This window comes from Macrotis lagotis, chromosome 1, assembly GCF_037893015.1.
Source record: "Macrotis lagotis isolate mMagLag1 chromosome 1, bilby.v1.9.chrom.fasta, whole genome shotgun sequence".
Taxonomy (NCBI): domain Eukaryota; kingdom Metazoa; phylum Chordata; class Mammalia; order Peramelemorphia; family Peramelidae; genus Macrotis; species Macrotis lagotis.
Window position 1 is genome coordinate 845,792,236 of NC_133658.1, and position 25,097 is coordinate 845,817,332.

The 25,097-nt window shown below is 38.9% G+C and overlaps 1 pseudogene; it reads left to right on the forward strand.

The window, feature by feature from the left end:
• Positions 1–22,135: 22,135 nt before the first annotated feature.
• On the forward strand, positions 22,136–22,601 carry LOC141508069 (ubiquitin-ribosomal protein eS31 fusion protein-like; annotated as a pseudogene).
• The last annotated feature ends 2,496 nt before the right edge of the window (positions 22,602–25,097 follow it).

Consider the following 25,097-nt stretch of genomic DNA (forward strand, 5'->3'; position numbering starts at 1 on the left):
TCTCTCTGGACGCAGTTCAGAAGCAAGAAGTAACAGACATTTCTCTTCTTACCATCAGTCCTATTCTCAATCCCACCATGAAGAAGGTGTCCTGATTACTGGGAAGGCTGTTTAGAGATCTGAAGCAGGATTGCTCTTGCTGGATTTGGTTAGTCTCAATCACAATTGTGACCAACAGAATATTGCTGAGGAAATATTCCAATGCATTCTCTCTACCAAATCATGTGTGTAAACAGTTATCTATCCTTTTATCAGTTTCAATGAAATCAATGTTTTAAATTAAAAAAAAACTCCCAGAATGTTGGGGTCTAAAGGGTCTTTTATAAATAGTGTCATAGAATGTCAGAGTTGAAAACAATCTCAGAGGTCAAACAATTCAATCTCTTCATTTAACAGGGCAGAAATCAAGGACCTGGAGATATTACATAATAAGGATAAACACATGTAAAATCTTTATTTTTGCAAAGCACTCTACAAGCACCATTTTATTTGCTTTTCACAGTAACCCTGCAGAGGGTTATTTCAAGAGACATTATCATCCTCATTTTTCAAATAAGGAAACTGAACTCAGAGCAATCAGGTGATTTGTCCATGGTCAAACATCCAGTCTACCTTCCCTCTCATACTTTCCTAAAATGCTCCTGATAAAGGCAAGTGAGAAGGATACTTTACACAGCATACTACTCACTATAATAAATATAATGAACTCATGCTTCCAACCATTTGGTTGGATTGTGTGGTCCTCTGATATTGAAGGACTAGTAGTAAAGTTAGTGATCATAAGACATAAGATTGAACCCATATATTTCTGAATTCTATTGTAATATTCTTTCCACTACCATCTGAAATGTGCTGAAATGACCCACATTGAGTCATTGGAGGAATCAGGACTAATAGATAGTCTTGAAATATTATTCAAGTTTTGGGGCGGCTAGGTGGTGTAGTGGATAAAGCACCGGCCTTGGAGTCAGGAGTACCTGGGTTCAAATCCAATCTCAGACACTTGATAATTACCTAGCTGTGTGGCCTTGGGCAAGCCACTTAACCCCATTTGCCTTGCAAAAAAAGAAATATTATTCAAGTTTCCTGACTCTCTGAGCCAAACTTTGTTGGTCTACATTATTACTAATTCCAGATAACAATGAAGGATTCAAAATCATCTCCACATCACCTCTTAAGGAAAGAGATTGACTCCTATTAGTGGGACTCTTTGGGTTCTTGCTGAGTTCTCTGCACTATGTGGAAGAAATATAAAAAAGAAACTAAGGTCCAGGTCTAGAGACACTTGGAAGAAGGAAAGAGGATCTCTTTTGTTTTCTAGGGACCACCACCAGTACTAGAATGCTGGCTTGCAAACACATGGTCAACTATCCAGAAGATGCATCCAGAGAAGGCAAGTCCAGATATTTGTTTCTACAAGTGGTTCAAGCCAGAGAGAGCCTCTTCTTAGCACTAAGGGTGAAATCCACTGACTGGTCTATACCCATCTCTGGCAGCCCAACTGAGGACAGCTGGCTCATTCTCTGCATGAGGCTGACTCTTCCCCCTTGTAATTAGCCATCTGGAATGGACATAGCAGAATCTTTGGGAGGATCCAGCTGTTTACTTCCCACCCCTAGTCAGAGGGCCTGCAGCCTTGAAGAGTCAGGGGTTGTTCCTAAAACTTGTGTTGGGAGGGTGGTGAAGGAAGTTAATGCTATTTATCATTTCCCATATTCTGTGCTGGGCTCTCCCTGCTGGTTATAGAAGTGATGTTCACATTGATGACAGCCTCTGGGAAGAGGAAGTGCACAGGACCCCAGCATTCCTGCCCTCCAAGCCCAGTGTGAGCTGCAGCTGCTGCAGGCTGCTCTGCTAATAGAGGCATTCTCTCCAGCTCCTTAGTTTGAGGGGAGAACAGACTAATTACACAACCCCCTCAGGTGGAGAGGCAGAAGGAGGTGGTGGTGGGTGGCCTTCCCATTCTGATGGGATTGATTCTTGATTCTTCGTTTCTGGCCATTGTGATCGCTTCCCCTCCTCTAGAACAAAGGTTATACCATGAGACAGGTGTGTGTGTGTGTGTGTGTGTGTGTGTGTGTGTATTTTTGTGTTTATGCATCTCTGTCAGGAGAAGATGAGGTGGAGCATATTTTGCATATTGGTCATCTGCCCAAATATCACAAAAATAACCACTGCTCACATCTGCACAGCAGTGTTCATAGCTCCTTCCAAACCATGATCTAATTGAATTCTCAAAACATCTCTGTAAGTGTGTAGGGTAGGTGGATGGCACTCGCCAGGGAAGAGAAGGCAGAGATAGCTCTGCCCATCCTGCAGATGGAGAAACTAAAGTCCACAAAGTTTGGACCATTTGCCCAATTTCACTCAAAAAATCAGGGCAAGAAAGGAATACAAATTCCCTGAGAATGAGAAGAATCATCTTGCTTTTGTGGTTTTATTCCCAGTACCAGTCACATTGTTAGACACATAATAAATACTTAACAAAGTTTTCCATTCTTTTATTAAAAAAAAGTTAGGGCAAGGATTAGTTCTTAGATATCCCAGTTCCCACCACAAAAGTCTTCTATTACCTTGCTAATTATAAAACTGAACAGTACCTTGGAGTTTTATTTAATCCTATCATCTCCCTTTATAAATGAAGAAACTTAGTCCTAGGTGGATGAAATGAATTTTTGATGCTTATTCCCTTCCCTATCACTTGCTAGAGAGGTGCAAGTTTCCTCCAAGAAAAAAAATAACAAAAAGTCCAAAAGCCCTAGTATTTGGAAAATTTTGCAGTAAAAATTATAGGAATGAGTACAGGGATTTGAATTGTGATTTCACTGGCATAGGGAACACCCAGATGACAAAAGTCCTTTTCTGCAACTTATAGTCCTAGAGAGCTGTTTAGAAGAAGTTATGTGACCTATCCATGATCACACAATCAGCTTTCAACAATTAAATTTATTACTTCTACTGAGATCAATAATATACCATTTCTACAATGCTTCAAAGGTGTTAATAAAAGTATTCTATTTTTTTCTGATGAACAAGCTGAGGTCCCAAGTGTGGGGAATGATGTGCCCAAGGTCACAAAACAGAATGTGCCAGAGGCAAGACATCATTCCTCTCCTCCTCTCCTTCTAACCATGACAATGACTTGTACTTCTCTAATGCTCTTGAAATAGAAAGTGAAGATATTATCCTCTCCATTTTAAAGATATAGGAAGTGATGCCCAGAGAAGGGAAAGTAACTTACATTCACATAGCTGGAAAGTGCCAGAGGGAACACTCAGAGTCAAATATTTCCTGATTCCAAATGCTAAGAAGTCTTCCTATTAAGCCCCAGGAAACTGAAGAAACAGGAAATGGGGACATTGCTTCTATACAAAGACATGAATTCATTTCACTGACTGAAGAATTTTATTTACTTTTTGTTCCCCTCGCCACAGTTTCCCATCACAGTTAATGGGCATATTTGCCCTTTACACTTAACCCAGTGACTGAAATCATGTGTGTCACTCAGGCCTCCGCTGACATCACACTAGGAAGGCCACAGTTTTTTAAATGAAAAGAAAATTCTATTTCCAGATTGTTTCAAAAGTAACCTGGAGGGGCAGCTAGGTGGCACAGTGTATAGAGCACCGGAGTCAGGAGTACCTGACTTCAATCTGGCCTCAGACACTTAATAATTAGCTTTGTGGCCTTGGACAAGCCACTTAACCCCATTAGCCTTGCAAAAAAAGTAACCTGGAGCCAATTGAGGGGTAGTAGGGAAATAATTGTCTGATATGGAGCCTAAAGACTTGGATCATACTCTGACTAGACATAAGAATTGTCAATTTTGAGTTTTCATTTGGTCCTTTGATGAGGGACAGAATTCCAAACAATTTCTATACTAGGGACTAGGGCTAAGCCCAAAGACTTGATTTTGGATATGGTGACTAGGGCATCAATCCTCCAAGAAAGCATGAGTAAGAAGAATAATAAGGAGATCAAAGGGAAATGGAAGAAAGTTGGGCACAAGTCTGACTGGGAGCTATCACTAGTCTAGGCTCTCTTACACAAGAAAACTTGGTATGAAAGTACAATTCGGAGAATGTGTAATCAGGGAAGATTGTTTGGTATCATGTGTGTTTTGAGGGACACCAGGAAAGTCCTATCTAGTTTCCAAATATTTCTCTTATTGATTTTCCCAGCATCCTAGAGTTCCACTATCAAAGACTGAAGGGAGGAATAATACAGTGTATTTATTACATGAAAGAACTCAGATTTTCAAATCAGAGGATGTGGGTTTAAATCCCACCTCTGATAGTACCAATGTGACCTCATACAAGTCATTTAACCTCCATGGGCCTCAGTTTACAAAATTGTAAAATTATACGAATTGAGTTAGTTGGCCTTTAAACTCCTTTCCAGTTCTATGTCTATGTTCTTATAGCAAATTCATTTCTTTGGAAACATAAATAGCTCTGAGAATATATTCTGTATATAGTTTGCTTTAATAACAATATTCACTTTCAGTCTTTCTACCTGTCTGATCATGTCTTTTGGTATCTTTCCGTGGTTCAACATCTCTCAAAAATTCTAATCTTTTTTCTACTGTTTCTATCTTAAACATCTTTCACTCCCATGGTTTCAACTATTACCTCTCTATATATTTACATATATGTTTATGTATACATATCTATCTATCATCTATCTATATATCTATCTTCATCTAGCTGTATATGCCTCCTTGATATAAATATATAGCAATAGCTCTAACTTAGTCCCAGACTAGTTCCAGTCCCTTATTTTGTTTCTTTACTGGGTTCTCTTACCTGGATGTGTTGTCTCCATCTCAAATTCAGGATCTCCAAAACAGAGTTGATCTTCTTCCCAGTAGCTTTTGCTACTCCCTCCTTCTATCCAGTGTCCAGTGAGGATACCACCTTCCACCTAGTCATTCAAGCTTGTACTTGCAGAGCCATCTTTGTCTCCTCTCTCCCCCACCCTATGTATCCAATTAATTCTCAAATCTTGTTGATTTTACCTTCCATCCAGTATCTCTCAATCTCTTCCTTTCTCTCCATTCAAACTGCTACCACGTTAGTTCAAGTCTCCCACATTTCTTAGTTTCCTAAGAGTCAGTATTCATGCTTCTAACTTATACCCTCATCAATCCATTCCCCATTTAGCTGATAATTTTTCAAGGAACCAGTGACTATGATCATTCATCTACTTTAAAAAAACAACATCAGTGAACCCCCATTGATTCTAGGATAAGACACAAATTCTTGAGTCTCCCTTTTAAGACCTTTGACAATGTGACTCCAACTGGAGTTAGGAAAGAGCATGGTGTTTTCTATCTCTGTTGATGCTTAAGATAGATACAATCTAACTTAAATGGTAGAGGGAAGGTTTGAGCCTTGATTTGTGGAAGAAATTCTCAACCACATAGAGTTGTGAGATGACAGAACAAGTAACTGAGATAAATATAGGATAATATTCTTCCTTGGAGGTTTCTGAAAACAGGATGATTTGTTTGGATTGGAGGCAATAGGACTGACTAGTCCCTGGAGGATCTTATCTCCTAGAAAGCAGGCAGGGTTCACTATGGAACGGCAGAGGTGGAATCTTACTCCTTTTACCTACCCTTTTCTGGATTACTTATCTTCCATTTTCCCTAACCACAGAGACCTTTGGTCTTTTGCCAGTGAACTTCTTCCATGTTCTATGTTCACTGCTGTCTTGTCACTCTTTATTTAGGCAATGTTTCATGATTAGAATGTCCCCCTAACCATCCTTCCCTTGTTCTATTCCTGTCTATTCTTCAAGGGCCAGCTCTTGTCCTGCCTCTTCCAAGAAGTCTTCTGGGACTATTTTAATATTTATTGATCTTTGGTTCAATTCAACACCTATCCCATTTCAATCAAACTTCACACATTTAAGAAAATACTATTTGATATAGTTGGTTACCTTTTCAGGTGTGTTTATGTTACTCTGCAATTGAACCTTTAATTCCCTGGGGACACGGACTGAGATTTGGTAAACCCATCCAATTCCTTCTCTTTTAACATGGCAGAAGATGTTTATCGAGTGAAAGACACCTTGTGAGTATAAATACTCCATAAAAGTCCTCAACCTGAATTTCTTTTCTCCCTTCTCCACCTTTAACAAATCTCGATTCACCTTTGATACTAGTGCTAACTTTGATCCTTCGGTCTAATCATTTCCCTTTTTTGAGTTTCAGCTTTCTCCTTTATAAGGTGCCATCTCACCAAGGTGGGGTGAATTCACCCAAATAACACAAATTCCATTCAACAAGCATTCATTAAGTGAATATAAAAGAGAGATTGAACTAGGTTTAGGGAATTCAAAGACTAGAATGAAACATTTTTATCTTCAAGGGTAGGGATGAGACTAAAATCCCTATTTAAGGTTCTGTCCTGTTCCAAAAATTAGATGATTCTCTGATTACAAGTACTGCTTTTTTTCATTCTTCAAAATATAGTATGCAGGGATGACATTTGTATTAAAAGACAGAACTCATCCTTATACCTTTCTGGCCTGTTCAAAAGTTTATGAATCTATAATAACTGTGATCCCCTCCTTATTTGAGAGCCTGGAAGGCACTAGGTTTACTTCATGTCCCCAATCAATATTTTACTTGATAAAGGATTGGGGTGGAGTGGAGATGGGTCAGCCAAATCATACTTGAGCAGCAGGATTTGTTGGTCACTAGTTCTCAAGGTTTCTCTTGGTCTAACCCTGACAGATGGGAAGGAAATGGTCAGAGCTAAATGAGGACTGCACAGTCCCTGTAACTATCCCAAATTACACTCAGGCTCTGAGCCAAGAGGAAGATCAGATCCCCCACCCTTAGGCACTGGTCTCCAAGGGAACCAAACCTAGCAGTCCTTTGCTCAGGCCTGTTTTTCCATCTTAGTCTTCCATGCTGATACACCCATCCATCTGAAACAGAACCTCCAGGGGAGCAAACACTGATTTACAGATCCTTTTGATCCTTTAAGCAGAACCAGAGGGCAAAGGATGGAGAAGAGAAATGAGGAAAACTAGGAAAGAGAAGATAAACAGGCTACTTCACTTGGTGTGTGTCTGTGTCTCATTGTATATCTCAGTGGCTAAATTTTCATATATCCTATCTGTACACATGCATACATATGTGCCTGCATGTTCTCTGCATTATCTCTGAGTCAATATGTATCTGTCTACATATTTTGTGGGTCCTTTGATATGTATTTAATTATCCCCTTGCTGCATGTTTTTGTGTGAGTACATGCCTGTTTGTATATGGTCAGCCTATGCTTACAAGGATTGCATATGTGTTCCTGTGTGTTCCTAATATGCCTGAATGAATGGACATAGATATCACGCAATCACATGCCTAAGGATCCACGTTTCTCTTTTTTTGTTGTTTATCTGCATGAATGTGTATATTCTGGGCATTGGTAGTGACTTGCCTCTCATATTAAGCTCCTGGAATAATAATGCTTCAATGAATAATAAATAATTCATGATAATCATACTACTCAAATCTTCCAAGTCTTTCCTCACCACAGCTGTGAGGGAGGCAGTGCAGGTTATCACCTCTCTTTTCAAGAAGAGGAAAGCTGAGGCTTGGTGACTTCCTCTAAGGTCACTAGGATTCCATTTATCAGAATTTATTAAGCAGCTATTATGCATCAGATGCATGCTAGGTTTGGGGGAAACAAAGACAAGAATGAAAAAATTCCTGGCTTGCAAGGGTAGGGATTGATCCACAGGGCAGCAGTAGCCTAGGTCCCTATGCATCAAGGATATAATTCTAGCCCTCAAAAATTCTAGATTATGAGACAACAGATTAATAGCAGGAACAGGCTGTAGAGACCATCCAGTCTAGTCCCTTCATTTTAAATATAAGAAAACTGATGCCCCAAGAGGGTAAGTGACTTCTTCCAGGTCACCCAGGCAGAATTTGCACTCTGATTTCATAACTCTAATTTCAGTACTTTTCCCATGGCACCATACAGTTTTCCCATAGAAATATCTGCTGAGCATCAGGATGACCATATAAATGATCATTTTCAATGACAAGTTGGACTCTGAAGAGCTTAGAAGCAATGCTCCTAAAGGGCAGCACTCCATGTGGCCTCACAACCAACAGGAGCAAAATAAAAATTCTAACCCCCCTCCATTACACCCCATTAATCTAAAAGCACTTTTTATCCTGTGATAATTCAATTTGTTTATAATTTTGTGAAAACAGATAGGGGTGGGAGGAGGACAGTATTTACCCTGATTGGAAGAGAAAAATGTGGCAGATCTGACAGTTAATAAAAATGGCAATTTTCCCATAGAGGTAAGAGAGGCACTGGGTTTAAAGTCACAGCCCTTGGGTTCAAATCCTGGTCTGATTGCTTTTCAGCTGTCTGACCTTAGGTAAGTCACTTATATTCTCTTGGCTTCAACTTTTTCTTCTGTAAGATAAAGGAATTGAAGTAGTTGTCTCTAAGACCCCTCTCAGAGCTAAATACTATGATAGATGTAGACCTTGACAACACTCTTGTTCTGTACCCACCCCCACCCCAGTCATGTTAGATTTCTTATTGAATGTGATGTATAACCTGTGGTGCTGTACCCATGTGGTATCAGGGGTCACTTTAAAACCTGCAGCTCTAGGGACTGATTTTGGACCCTCTTTCTCTAAAGATTTTGTCACTGCAGACTGAGAAGAAGTGTTAAATCGGCCATAGGGACTTGGGGAACCTGTTAATTCCTTTATAGTGCCTTAGAGGAAGATGGCTCAGGAAACTACTCAGAATAAGCAGACCAATAATTTATCTAAAACAAACGTATTTTCCATAGACTTCTTTTTTTTTAGACATTCAACTAAACTAGGTAATTCCAAGCACTCAGAAGCAGAAGAATGGCAGCAGCTATTTCTAGATCTCTTCCAGATTTTCCAAGTGCTTTCCTCCCAACAACCTTTACCCTGTCAAATAAAAAGTACAATTATTATTGTTTCCATTTTATGGATGAATAAATCAAGATTCAGAGAGAGTACCACACCTTACACAAGGTGACAGGGTTAATAACTATCAGGGACAAAATCTAAACCCATATCTTTTGACATGTAAATCCATGGTGCTTTAACTCAGCTGTCATTGTCTCTCATAGTAACTTCTTAGCACTGGCAGTACCAAGGATAGCACCAAGGATAGTACACTATCTTTTCCCTCTTTGTGCAGAATAGAGGGCTTCTTGAACTCTAACTAGAACTTGGTGCCAGTGGAGCTCTGCCAAACAGTTAAGCTTACAAAAAATTGGATCTCTGGTAAGTATCTCCAACAATAAATAGGATCATCAAATCGTGTGTAGGAACACACATATATTCATATATGTATTTTACATATACATATCTGTACAGGTATCTGAAAATGGTACCCTCACTTTACAGATAAGAGAGCTAAGGTCCAGGAGGTTAATATGCCATAGGAAAATGATCCCAAGTTATCTAGCCTATCTGTTTTGTACCGAGTGTGTGTTATAATTTTTATTAATAGCTTCCATTTGAAAAGTGTTTTAAAGTTCACTAAGCATTTCACTTGTACTTTCTACTTTGACCCTCACAATAATCCTGGTTCAAGTTAGCAGTTTTTATTATCCCAATTTTACAGATGAGGAAATTGAAATCCCAAGAGGTCAAATGACTTGCTTAGAGTCATAGTCCTCTTAGGTATTTGGGGTAATGTTAGAACATAGATCTTCCTAGCTCTAAGCCTATGCATTTTGCCATGCTCTTTGAATGTTACAAAGATTGTAGATATACTAGCAGCTTTTCCAACCCTTATGCCTCTAAATGAATAGCCAGGGGGTATTGTATGTATTTTTCTCCCTCACTGGGTAGCACTAGGATTAGATAGGAAAGTTTGAAGAGCTCAAAGTCACAAGTGACCTTTTTCACCTAAAGATGAGGGCAGCTGAAGATGACAGCTGATAAAAGACACAATCGAGATAATGTTCTTACTGTCCTATCTTCCATGGCACTGAACCATAATCAAGATGGTAACAACAAATATAGGGATGGCTGAAGAGTCACGATTTTCCTTTTATCTGAATTTCATCTCACACTCTCTTAGGGCTCAGGAGAGAAGCAATTTACACTTTCCACAGTGGAGCTGAGCTTCCAAGGGGACCCTTCCCAATCTTGTTTCATAGCACAGGACAGCCAGGTGAACAGAGGGATTTCCATACAGAGAGCAGGAGTAGAGGGAAAAGACAGCCAGGGTGGGGCATGGAAAGAGGATTTGATGATTTACAACTTTCTTTCTAATGATCTAAATCAGGGCTGTTCAAAATATGCCCGTGGGAAGCCTGTGATCCTCAGTGCATTTTTAAGGGCCCACCTGTGAGTTTTAATTTTCACGAGTGAAAAAAGAAAACAATAATTTACATGGAATGTATATTAGATTTTTTAATTTCATCACTTTATGTAATCTCATTGATGTTAATTTTCTTTGGTGTTTTTAGGCAGTATTTACAGACAGAACATATCACATGGAATTTTCAACTGATCTGTGGGATGCATTCTGTATGTATGATACACACTAGTCAGTATGCACCTACCTTTATACAGTTCTGGTGCTTTTTTTTGGAGGGGTTGGGGTTTTTTGGTGTTTGTTATGTTTGACAGAAGGCAGATAGTGACAGAAATCTCAGGAAGAGCTAAACTCATGTGTACAACAGAGATATAAGGACCTATAAGGAGTTAGAACCTAAGAGCAACAGAGGAATAACGCTTTAAAGTTTTTATTTTAAAATACTGGCACCAAATGCAAGAGTGGATAAATCTAACCTACATCAAAAAAATAGCTGGGGAACATTATTCTTTAAGTGCAAAGTTGGTAAGAATGGGTGGGAATTCCCCTTCTCCTCACTCCCCAAAAGTATAAGTCCAGAGGAGGGTCTTAAAGATTCAGAAAACATACTCCTTTCCTCTACCTTCCTTTCCTCAAGAATCCATCAAGACAAGAGGAAGCCTATGTGAGATTTGAAAAGCTGGGCTTATAAACGATTACAGTTGCTGAAGAACTGAGAACTGAGAGAGGAAGACAGATAGACATGTGGCAGCTGGATGACAGGAAGATGGATAATTAATAGGTGAATGGATAAATAGAGGGGTGGGTAGAAGGATAGATGACTGGGTGGATGGTTGGATAGATGGATAGAGATTGGAGTAGATGGATGAAGCATTCCCGTGTCAAGGTTTTCCAAAAAAGTCAGCTCAGAAATTGAATGCTAAAATAAGGAAGAGTTTATTTCCTGTTTTTAATTCACACAGTGGGAAGCTTAAGATCTATCCGGAGACATCCAGAGAACAACAAGAGAAGGCTATAGTTATCAGTGATGTCAGCCAGCCTTGGATATTGGGGTATTTGAGCATGGAGAAGTGGAAAAGGATTCAACCAGGATTTGATTTTCAGTGGAAAGACTGATCCATAGCTGTGTTTTACCCATATTTATAAATTTCATCACTTCTTCACACGTATAGTTGTATGTTTACAAGAGGGCAATTCATGGTTACTGTATTAGGGAAAATAAGTTGAAGCTTCAAACTAGGCAAAATTCCCCTCCTCTCCCCTCCCCCAATAGGGTATTGTTCTGATACTTTTCATATAGGGTTGCTGGCCAATGCCAAACTGGTAAAAATCTACACATTAAAACAGCCCCCATAGTGGGGCATTTGCAAGCCGATAAGGGTCTTGGGTTTTATTGGGAGGAGTGGGCTCTCAGAAATGTGTATATGCTTGGTTTCCCATCTCTGATGTCACTGGCAAGGAAAAGATCATTGAATTGTATGCTGGGAAGTGGTCAATGAGATTCTCTATTTTACAGTCATGAAACCTGTAAGTTTCCAATACCTGGGGCATACATAGGGGCAGCTAGATGGTGCGGTGGATTGAATGCTATCCCTGAAGTCAGGAGGACTTTAGTTCAAATCTGGCCTCAGAAATTTACTAGCTGTGTGATCTTGGGCACACAGGAATCGTCTCACACCCAAGGTCATCTTCAGTTATCCTGATTCATATCTGGACACTGGACCCAGATGGCTCCAGAGAAGACAGTAAGATCAGTGACTTAGCACAATCCCCCCTCACTCAAATCTTGTTTGTCATGGCATCACCTTCCTGATGTTATGATCTTCTTTGAGAACAAAGGACAAACCTCTTCATACATAGGGAAAATTGTGAGTTTCTGTGTGTGTGTGTGTGTGTGTGTGTGTGTGTGTGTGTGTGTGTGTGTGTGTGGTGTAGAGGTAGCCTGCTACAAAAAAGATCAAGCCTCTAAAATCAAAGAGATATTTTGGTTTAGCCTAACTGGGAGAGTAGATGAGTGGGTAGATACATTGATGGATGAATGTGGATGGGTCAGGGGAGGAATAGATGAAGGGGAGACCTGAATGGATGAATGGGTAAAAGAAGAGAGTATATGAAGAAAAAAGAGGGAACTTCACAGACAAAGTATTTTTTTATGTTCAAGGATACTTGCCAAGATTCTACAAACACTAACATTATGGTGTAACACTGTATGATACACATTCATTATTTCTTATCAGGAAACATAGCTGTCAGGCCCCACCTGGCTCACTGGGTGAAGCAGACTATGTCTCTATAGCCCTTTGTAAGTAATTTGCCACTCACTTCTCTATCTCTTTGCTGTACTGATCTACTGCACCCCTCAGGATCTGCTTCCTTAAGGTCCTGATTTTTCCCTCTCAGATTTCTGCATCCCTAGATGAGTAGTTTTCCTCTTTCCATTCCAGTATTGCCCCGTGCCTTCCATACTCATGGCCAGCTACACTTGCTTAGACTTCTCAGACTCAGGTCTTTTTTATGTCTCTTACTTAGATGCTGAAACTTCTAAGGATGTTTAGACTGGAGAAAAAAAAAGACTTAGGGGGAGCATGACAGCTGTCTTTAGTAGTTGACAGGCTATCATATGAGAGGGGGTTTAGATTTGATCTGCATGGCAACAAGGAAAAGAACCAGGAGAAATGGATAAAAGTCACAAAGAGGAAAATTTAGTTTTGATGTTGGAAGTTCCAGAGTAATAGACCTCTCCAAAAGTTGAATGAGATGCCTCATGAGGTAGTGGGCTCCCCATCACTTAAGGAAGTATACAAGCAAAGACTGGATCATTTGTCAATGATATCATGGAGGGCATTATTTTCTTTTCTTTTCAGTTTTAAATTTTCTCCCTCTTCCCTCACTCATTGAGAAGGAAAGATATTCAATGCCCATTATATATATGAAGTCATACAAAGTGTATTTCATGGAGGGGATTCCTGCTCAAACATGTATTGATTATAGATTAGAGTTTCTTAATCCTTTTTGTTGTCATGGTCCTTTTGGCAGTTTGGTAAAACCCAAGGACCTCTTTTCATAATTATAGTTTTAAATGTAAAAAATAAGATATACAGGATTACAAAGGAATTCAAAATTTACTTTTTTAAAAAAGATTCATGCACCCTAGGTTAAGAAACCCTGGTTTCTAAAATCCCTTTTGTCTCTGAGATTCTGTGACTGCTGCCCAGACTCTGACATTGTTTCCTGACTCAAATATTCCATGATTCTTGTCTTTGGACAGACTGATTTTCAACTTACAAGCCCTTTTCCCAGTGGAAGCCAGCTATTATGGGATAGTGAGGAGGGACAATCACAGCTCTGACTGGGAGGTAGGTGTAATTATTTTCACCATTTTATATATGGAAAAATTGAGGCAGACAGAGATCATTCAGTTAGTAAGGGCCTAAGAGAAGACTTGAATTCAGATCTTTTGGACACAAGGTTTGATACTCTCTCTACCACACCACCTAGCTAACTCATGAGTGAGGCTTAGAATCATCAGACGTGAGATCCAAACCCAGGTCTCCCAAATGCAAAACCTTGCTCTTCTCAAGACATCACATAGATATCCCTCGGCTTCTTTGCATCTCCGTTGACTCTTATGTAAAATAAAGGGGATTGGATTCCCTGATAGACAAGGCCCCTTCAGTTCTGAATCCCAAGAAAACCCCCAAGCTCAAATAAGAGGGTGGGTGAATCTCTGACAAAAGGCTATTTCTGTCGAATATTTTGTCAATAAGCACCTTCTAAAAATGAGAGAAAAGTGAGCCATCTATTAATAGTCCCACTGGCAGGAAAAAGAGCTGGTGTGTTGGACAGCCCCTGGGTCTGGACCTCACCAGGTGGGAGATGGGTGGGGGTGGGGTAGTGTGAGGAGATAACAGAGAAAGTGGCCCTATTTAGCCACTGTGAGGAGTTGTCACCTAGCTTTCTCCCACTGCAGAGCAGGCTGGCTCTTAGCTTCTCATCATTGTTGTTTACACCCCCAGTGCCCCTCCATTCTATCTGAATTCCCTTGCAGCTGCCATAGTGAAAAAGAGCCAGGAACCAGGAGCCAGAATTTGCAATAGTGGCAAAAGTGAAAACAAAACTGAGAGAATGCACAATACTAGGTACTAATTGCTATAACATATTAGAATGTACAGTGGTAGGCACTAATTAGCAATTCAACAGATGGTAGGAGTAGGAAGGCCATGCCCTAGTCTATAGAAGGACAGAGACTAGGCTTACCAATGCCTCCTCTGGAAAATGGGAATAGATAGTGTGGCCTGTAGGGCCTCAGGAGACTGGTTTAAGAAAAGCAGAAACCCAGTGAGGGGGTTATGTAGGGGAGCAGAGGGATAGACAATATGGCTTTTAAGCACTGACTCTTTTCCTCTGTGGTTCTGCTATTGTAGAGAACAAAGAAAGCTTGACTCTATTGTGGGGCATCTCATTCACTCTCCCTGATTCAGGTCATTTGTTCCAATGGCACAGAGTCATTTAGTTCCTCAAACACAGAGGGTACATTGGTACCTGTGTTCCCTTCATGCCCACAGACAACAGCAGTCACTGAAAGTTGGGCACTTCACTAACCTTCCATTATTGGTGGATAAACCATTGCACTTATGGTCAGAAGAGACCTGGATTCAAATTCTGATTCTGCTGCTTATTTATGGAGAATTCACATAGGGCAAGCACTCACAAGAGGATCACAAGAAACTATACCCAGATACCCTGAAGTTCTCTCTTAAGAATTTTGGATGGGGGCAGCTAGGTGGCGCAGTGGACAGAGCACTGATCCTAGAGTCAGGAGGACCTGAGTTCAAATATGACCTCAGACACTTAATAATTACCTAGCTGTGTGACCTTGGGCAAGCCACTTAACCCCATTGCCTTGCAACACCCCCCCCCAAAAAAAAACCTTTGGAATTGATTGTGTAGCCTGGGAGACACTGGCACAGGACTGCCTTGCATGGCCTGCCCTCATCAGAGAGGTTGCTGCCCTCTATGAGTGAGGCAGAATTGAAGCAGATCAAAGGAAAGGAGAGACAAGTGAATTTAGAATACCTACCCCAGGTGTTCACATGGACTATTTGTGCTAGATCTGTGCCCATATGGTTTGATCAGCCACAGTTGTGCACACTGTAATTTGCCTCTAACACAGTGATGTCATTTTGGTCTTCTTCAATAAAGAAGGACAAGAACCAACCAACCAGCAGTCTCAGATTCCTTGACTTAACTTGAAATGGGTGCTTAGTTCATAAAACTGGTGTCCTAGTCAAATGAGATCTTGTATGGAATGCCTTTTGTAAAGTTTCAAATGCCATAGACAAGCTGGTTATTACTATCACATTCTTCTCTGGATAGATAACATGTGGAATATTGTGCTCAGATGGTGGGAGACACATTTTAGGTAAAACACTGCTAAGCTGAATAGCCTCTGGATGGTCCTAGATGATCCCTGAGTTCATGAAATGTGAGCCTCAGTGGAAGGAGCTGTGGAAGGAGCTGGGAGGGCAGAATGAGGAACAATGGTAGAAATTGCAAAGAAGCCTATTTAGGCTTGATGTCAGGAAAAACTTGTTAGTGTTTAGAGTTCCTCAAGAGAGGAATTATCTGCTCCACACTTCTCTTTAGAGTTTTCCAAGGTGAGTCTGAATGGTCACTTGTCAAGAATGTAGTAATTGGTATTATTTTTTTTGATATAGGTTGAACTAAATGACCATTTGGGTAGGGACTCTAACTCCAACATTTTGTAAACTTCAAATATTAACTTTGATTATTATTACAAGGCCACATATACTTCTCACCCAAATAGTTCCAATTCCCCACAAGTTTCACTGGCCTTTTCAAAGGCTATAGTTTACATTCTTCCCTCCCCTCCAGCAATTTATGTCTCACTCTGCCTCCAAAATGAATAAGGAGTTAAAAAAATACCTATATTGGCATTTGGGGTTATTCAGAAAGCTTTTCCCGGATAAAAACCTATACCTCAATACAGTTATTTTCTTTTTTCCTTCATTCCTTAAGTCCCTGTGGACTCTTGTACTCTACTGATCAATATTCAAAATATTGGCTAGAATACCCCCCTTCTCACTTCCATCTCTTAGCTTCTGTAACTTCCTTCCAATTTCATCTCACATCCCAACTTCTATAAGAAATCTTTTTAAGTCTCTCCCAGTGCTAATGTCTTTCCTCTGACATTACCTCCCACTTAAAATGTATATGCTACAAATATTATTTGCATATTGTATTCCTCATTAGAAAGAGAGTAATTTGAAGATGGGGACTGCTTTTGCCTTTTTTGTATGCTAGTGCATTGTCCATTAGTAAACACTTAATAATACTTGTTGATTGAAATATGACTGATAAACATAACCTCTGTTTCTCCACAGGACTTGAATCTCTCAGATAACAGAGATACTGACCTCCTTTTGGTTCAGAAAATTAAGTCCTACAGTTCTTTTTCCCATTCTTTCCAATAGGAACTTCTTTGAACCAGATTAGACAATACAGTTCCTCTACAATTGATTATTTGAACCTACATGTAAGATCTTCACATTTGTTCCTGACTGTGAAGATGTCACCACTAGACAAGACTGAGAAGGAAGAAGCTGAATTAGGCATTTTTCAAGGTTTAATTAGCATTCTATTCTAGGCATTGGAATGAATGAAATTACCCTTAGGTCGCTACTAAAGCTCTGAGCTAGATCTAGGGGCAAACTGTTCAATTGTAATCCTGAATTCCTTGTGACATTCTGTTTCTGGCCTTAGCTGATTGACTGACTAGCTAATTGGGGCTACCTAGAAGACAGCTATGGTTTTCAGACAGTCACCCAGAATCAGATAGTCAAGGCAACCAATAAAACAGGCAAGAAGCATGACCTCTGATGTAACAAGTGCCCTCTAAGCAGAAGGCACCTGTCAGGATGAGATGTCTCATGGGCTTTCACTGTGTAATTGGAAATGTAAACTGAGCTATGTGGGTGGAAAAAAGATTTTTGTGGGTCTTTATCTTAAATAGCTGACAGCTAATCATATTGCATTCTTAATCAAAATATTATTCAAGGTAAGAATGCATAGTAATCAGGGACACACAGATAAACACACGGTATATGAGCTCACTTCTGGAAATGGAGATAACGTTAATTAAATAGTCATTTAATTTGAATTAAGATGGATTCACTCCATTTAAGGTGATCAGAGCCTTGCAGGAAACACTCGCTATATGCCATATGTACATTTCAATGTAAGTTTTTTTTTGGCACAGGGTTACCTATGTTATTACAAATCTACCCTGCCCTACCCCTCTGTGCCATCTCTGATCTTATTTCCTGGCTCATTGAGAAATATAGAACCTAAAAAAATGGAAAGGAATTAAGATCCCAGAGAGTTTACCTTTCAACTAGAATATGATTCTCCTCTACAACATCCTTGATAATTAGTCATTCAGGCTCTTTTTGGATACTGCAAGGGACAAGAAACTTACTACTTCTTAAGGCAGTTCATTCCATTTTTAAATAGCTCCAACTATTAAAATGTTTTTCATTATATTGAGACAACATTACCTTCCCAGTAATGACATTAGCCCTACTTCCACCTTCTGGGTTTAAGCATTATACATCTCACTCTTCTTCCACTGAGTAGTCCCTTATGTGACATGATTGCCAATCTTTTCACCACCCTGATGGCCTTCCTCTGGACATGGTTTAGTTTGTTGGTCATAAAAAGTAGTGCCCAGAATACTCAATAGACATTTCTGAAGGCAAAATAGACAACTCCAGACACCTCTGGAGACCACCACATGCATAGGTCTGCACATTAAGACAAAATATCATAAAATCAGAGAGCATCAGATCTGGGAATGAGCCTTAAGGGCTTTAAAAACATTCTTAAGGTGTTCTTAAACTTTTTGGCATCTACAGCTTTTTCAGGCTAATTAAGCCTATAGGCCCTTTTTCAGAAAAAATGTTTTAAATAATTGAAGGAAATGCTCGGTTTTACTTAGAGGTAAGTAAAGAGAAAACTATATTTTTTCCCATCCAAAGTTACAAACCTTCTAAAATTGGTGTTGTAGACTCCAGATTAAAAGTTCCTGATCTAGTTTAAAGTCTTCATTTTATGTTGGCAAAAAAATGACAGACACAGAAGTTCCTAACCTGTATTTTCAGATGATTAAGGAAATGGAGAATAATCTTTATCACCTCCAACTATGGGACTTTGTGAGACATTGACTAAGATTATTATAGAAGTACTTGCAATCAAACTCTGAATTCTATGTTGACCTTTACCCATCCATCAGAGTTGCCAACCTGAGCCTTCAAAGTCACTAAGCTTGATAATGACAATTAAAAAATAAATGTGTTCTTGATAACCATCCCCAAACTTGGAAGTTTTGACTGAAGGAAATAGATCAGAAAGACAATGGAGAAGACAAGCACACATTTCCACAAATACTCAAAAAGAGAAGAGAATATATGCTTTGCACCTCCTCCTCCTCCTCCTCTTGGCACAGATGGTGGGCTATGGGTACAAAATTGCACATATAATGTTAATCTTCCTTGACATATTGATTAGATACACTGAAATGTTTTTTTCAACTTTCTTGTAAAACCTTTCTTATAAGGGGTAGTGCTATGAAAGGAGAGAAAGAAGAAAGAATGTAGATGATGTAAAACATATAGCAATAAAATTTATGTAATTATTTTTTTAAAGAAACAAAATTGGGGTGGAAGTGGACCTAATCTGTAGAGTTCATTGGATATACAAACCAGAGAGATCAGGAAGCAGTTGTTCTAATCCTGATACTTCTCTTCCTGTTAGAGGTGAGAAGGTAGTGAAAACAAAAACGGTCTCAGACTTGGAGCTAGATACAAGCTATCTATCAGAATTATGGGTATTACTACCAAGATGAGTTAAGTTGGAAGCAGAGAAGGATTTGAGGATATCAAAACAAGTTGATTCTGAGAACCATGTCATTTGATGAGATGGAAAGAGGTCAAATTCCTTTTCCAAATCATATTCTTGCTCCTAGTATGCCCCTGATCATTGAAAAAGGGAGCTCTAAACCCATAACTCCTTCCCATAGTTCTTTAAACAGCAGGGTAAAATACCAAGAGCAGGAGGAGATTTACATTTTGGGAAGGGATTATATATAGTTTTCTTATCTTTTTTTGACCTAGATAATAAAATCTATGTGGTCACTGGGTGGATTACCCGTGTAATAATAATAAAAATTAGTGAGGATTATAAATGCAAAGGTAAGACCCTCAAAAGGTAGAAAAGAGAGATAAAGAGCAGAGATGAGAAAATTGCTATTTTAGTAATTTTAGTTCTTATTCAGAATCCTGGGCAAGTAGGGTTTTATTCTTGTCCCACTTTTTCAAATTTGAGACTTGGCTGGGTTTGAGTTACTTGAGAATAGGCATGGAGAAAATCACCTTTAATGGAAATTAATTCATTTAAATTGGCAAAGTTGACAAAAAAGGAAAATGACAAATGCTGGAGGGCATGTGGGAGAACGGGTACATTAATGCTCTGTTACTAAGGCTATGAACTTGTCCTAGTCATTCTGGAAAGCAATTTAGAATTCTGTCCCAAACTATTAAACTCTATAGACCCTTTGACCCAGCAATGTCGTTATTAGGTCTATGTCACAAAAATATAAAAGAAAGAAGGAAAAGACTGAAGTGCACAAAAATATTTTTAGCAACTCTTTGTGATGGCAAAGAATTGGAAACTGAGGGGGGTGTCCATCAATTGGGGAATGGCTGAAGAAGTTATGGTATCTAAATGTAATGAAATGCTACTGTGCTGCTAAAAATGATGGAGAGATTTTCAGAGAAACCTGGAAAGATTTGTATGAACTAATACAGAGTGAGATGAGCAGTATCAGAAGAACAATTTATACAATAACATCAATATTATAAATATAAACATTTTTGAAAGATTTGGAATGTTGATCAATATATTGACATACCACAGTTCCAGAGGACTGGTGATGACAGAGTTGATAAACTCAGAGTGCAGTGTTAGATCACTGGTCAATATGGGAATTTGTTTTACTTGTTTATACACGTTTGGTACAGGGGTTTTGTTTTTCTTGCTTTCTACTAGGGGTTGTGAAGAGAAGAGAGAGGGAGATAAGATTGATCTTCATTTGAAAATAAAATAAAATTTGATTTAAAGATAGTATTTCTTTAAGATGACATCTTATTTCTTATCAGTTTGCAGAAAAGCAGAATGATGAGCCTGGTTCAAGTTGCCACTATCCAAGAAGGACTTGAAATGCCATGCAAGGAAACCCACCAAATACACACCTACCTAACACTATAATCACAAGAGTAATATGTGAGCTTTACACTGCAGTTTACTTAACAAAAAACTTTCTCACAACAACACCATGAATTAGATAGTGAAAACATTATTATTTTTACAAATGAGGAAACTGAGGCACAGATCCATTAAATAACTTCATAATATTTGAGAGGTCAGATTCAGAGGAATCCCAAAGATCAGTTAACCAAGGTCTAGACAGTTCATGCTATTTGAATTTTTAAAACTAATGAAAATAGACAAGATTTAAACCTAGGTCTTTTAACTCTAGATTTATTGTTATCTAACCCAATATAATACAATTAGTAAGTAAAAGTATCTGAAATTGAACCTAAGTACCCTGAATACAAGTCCAATAATCTTTCTATTAAACTACAATGCCCCTCAGTTAAATAAGAGATGTCTTTTGAGTATATATACAACTTTAAAGTAATTTTCTGCTCCCCACCATTGAAACTATAGACATAGATGGTACTTCTAACTCTTTTCTTATTGTCCTCATCAATAGTACATTACTTGAAGCTACTGACAGCTAGAAATGAATTGCATTTACTCATTCAATCAACAAACATTTATTGAAATGATGCTGTGTGTGAGGCCATTCACTGTAGGGGATATAATGATGATGATAACAGTTTATACTTGCATAACACAGTTTGCAAAGCACTTTGCATACATTATCTCATTTGATCCTTATACCATCCCTGGTAGGAAGGCATCTGTGGTGTCTACATCCAAGTGAGAGCTGTGGGGGTAGCCCATCAAAACTGGGAATTAATTTCTCCAGTTCTTGGAGGAATCCGGGTCTATATAAGTGTTGGTTTTTTTGCTCTCTTTTTTTTTTGACTTAACAAAACTCATTCTAAAATATTTCCATCACATCTAATAAGTTCATAAATGATAGCAGTTAGTTTTAAACTGTTTCTAGTTTTAAACCCCTTTTTACTTTTCACAAGAGGGCCCCAACTTGTTTTGGGTCCCATGGAGAGTCCAGAGAAAGGGGACAAGCATAATGTGATGACTGGAGACTACTTTATAGGGAATTGGTAACATTTAGTTTGATGAAGAAATTTCTCAATCATAGTTGGAACTGGGAAGAATTTAGACATAACATTTTTCAAGTATTTTAAAGATTATCTTATGGAAGAAAGACAAGAATTGTTATGGATAGGAAAAGCTCAGCTCAGTGTAAGAAAGAAAAAAAGATTTCTCACTATCAGAGCTGTCCAAAAGTGGCATGGGGTATCTCAGAAAGTAGTGAGTCATTAATCATTAAAGGTCTTCACAAAGTACTCAAATGGCCACTAATCAAGGACATTGTAAAGGAGAGTGGGTCACTTTTTCAGTGGCAACAACTCTCAAATATTGCTCTCACCCTAATGAGGCAAGAATTCCACCTTTTCACTCTTTCAGTTCTGCCATCAATGGGTGGACCCTGCACCACTATGCAGATTTTTGTGAAGACTGATGGGGAAGGCGATCACCCTTGAGGTCAAACCATCGGATAATTTTGAAAATGTCAAGGCCAAGATACAAGATAAGGAAGATATCCCCCGATCAACAGAGACTGATTTTTGTGGGCAAGCAACTGGAAGATGGACGTACTTTGACTACAACATTCAGAGCGAGTCTACCCTTCATTTTGTTCTGAGGCTTTGGGGTGGTGGTGCAAAGAAGAGTAAGAAGTCTTACACCATTACCAAAAAGAACAAACATAAGAGAAAGAAGGTTAAGCTTCCTGTTCTGAAATACTATAAGGTTGATGAGAATGGCAAGATTAGCTGCTGCCTTTGACAGGTATGCCCTTTTGATAAATGTAGTGCTGGAGTCTTTATGGCTAGCTATTTTGACAGACATTATTGTGGCAAGTGTTGTCTAAAATACTGCTTCAACAAACCAGAGCACATATAAATGTATATGTGTTAATAGAAAATTCAACTATTAAAAAAAAGAATCACACATTCTCTACCTGGGAAATAATAATACTTGTACCAACTATCTCCCAGGATTTTGGTTAAGGAAAGGACTTTTTAAATTTTAAAGTCATTTATGGATGGCCATCCTGTATTAGTTATCCTCTTAGCCTTAATTCATTTGCACATCTGATAATATTCCACTTCTGCCTTTTTCCAAGTCCCTAATAAAAAATGGTAAGTTGAGCAGGGTCAAGGAGAGATACCTGTAGAATTTTACAGTAGACCCCCCCTCCAGGGTGGTGTAAGTGTGTGTGTGTGTGTGTGTGTGTGTGTGTGTGTATGTACAATCAAAACTGTGATTACATCATTTGTCTGCCTCAGTTTCCTTATCTATAAAATGGAAATAATAATAGTAGCTACTTCACAATGTCACTATGAGGTCAAAATGAGAAAATCTTTGTAAAAGCACTGCGAAAATTATAGTGCTATAGAAATACTAACTACTAGTAGTTGTAGTAGTAGTGGTAGTAATAGTAGTAGTAGTAGTAGTAGTAGTAGTAGTAGTAGTAGTAACAGCAATAGCAATAGCATCAGTAGTAGCATTTCATTCATGAGAGGAATTTCCAAGGTAGAAACACCCCCCTCTCTGACAGGGAACTGAGGTAGGAAATGTGGTATGATAGAAAAGAGATCAGATTTGGAGTCAGGGTTTCAAATCTCAGTTGTTATTATTTATTTGTGACCTTGGGCAAAATCATTTTAAGTCTCTGAGTTTCCTCATATGTAAAATGAGTTGTTTGGACTAGATGGCCTATGAGGCCCCTTCCAGTTTGAAAACTATGATACTATGAACTATCCATAACTTAGTGAATTAATGGGTTACATGGGGACACTGAGAGATCCAGTGACTTGTCCACAGTCACGTACTGGAAATATGTCAATGAACTTGAATACAAAAGTTGACCCTCTCTCATTTGTATCATAATTTGTTTTCTAAGTTGATACACATCCATTGGTTAACTCTCTTGAGTCTCATCACCTACAAATCCACCAAACTCCACTGGCATCTAGCCGACATTTCTGTATTTATTCTACTAATATACCGAGATGCCTTAAAAAGTTTCTTAAAATCCAATAATGCTCTGCCCTGGTCTGGTAACCCTATCATTAAAGGAAATAAGGCTAGCCATGTCTAGCTCATAGTGGACTTAAACTATTTCCTTCCTACATAGATGATGCCAATACCCCCAATGACTTGTGATCACCTTTCTATTCTTGATCATCTCTAGAGGGTAGAAATACTTTGATTCCAACAAAAGCAAGCAGATGATAAAATGCTCTCTGGCTCTCTGGCTAAGTTTAACTTCCAACATGGTCATGAGAAGTAGGTAAGGCAAGGAAAGGGGACTACTGGTGCATTCATTGAGCAGGAGGTAAGTGTTGGGCCAGAGAGGAACTTTTTTTTTTCAATTTCCCACAGAGCTTGATCTCTCAAATCATCACCCATAATTGGCCCTGGGCTGCCCAAGTGAATCACACATGGCTGAAAATAACATCATCACCAGGCAATTTCATCTGAGGGCACTCAGCTGTCAGACGAGGAATAAGGGGGAATGCTCACTCCATTGGGAAGGTCACAGCAAACGGAAAGGCTGCCAGCCATGTCATGCCACAGTCTATCCTCTGTCACTAACCCTTCTGTGATGGGCAAAATATTTGCTTCTTGTGACCTGGGTAGCTCGGAAAATTTAGGAAAGATGAAGAAGAGTTGTTAATAACACTTACTTATGAAAAAAAGTGGGGCCCCTCTTTGCACAATCTCCTACCTACTACTCAGGAATTTATAATTGCACAATCTCCTACCTACTACTCAGGAATTTATAATTCGGTGTACCTACTAGGGCTACAAAAGCCAAAATGAAAAAGTTCCTATCCCCAAGGAGATTACAATCTATCAAACTTGACTATAATAACCATCATATATAAAAGAATACACACAATACATAGACTCTGAATACAATGTAATTTTGGTGAGTTAAGCAATAGCAGCCAGAGAAATTGTGAAGAGCTTCATGTAACAGGTCGTACTTGAGTTGAGGTTTGAAGAAAACGAAAGATTTTAAGAAATGGAGATGAGGATGAAGAGCATTCTAAGCTTGGGGGACTGACCACATACAGCAAAGGTAAATGGAAGGCCATGTATGAGGAAAACCAAGAAAGTTAGTTTGAATGGACCAAAGGGAAAAATGAGTAAGAAGTCTGAAAAGGTAAGATGGGGACCAGGTTGGAAAAGATTTTAAAACATCAGGGCAGCTAGATGGTATAGTGAATAGAGCAGACACTAGCTGCATGAACCTGGATGAATCACAAACCCAGTTGTCTCCAAAAAAAAGAAAAAAATCAGACATAAGAAGGTCATGGAAAAAAGACTTTCAGAAAGAGTTGGCTTTATATCATGCCTCTGACACATTCTGACTGTATGACCCTGGGA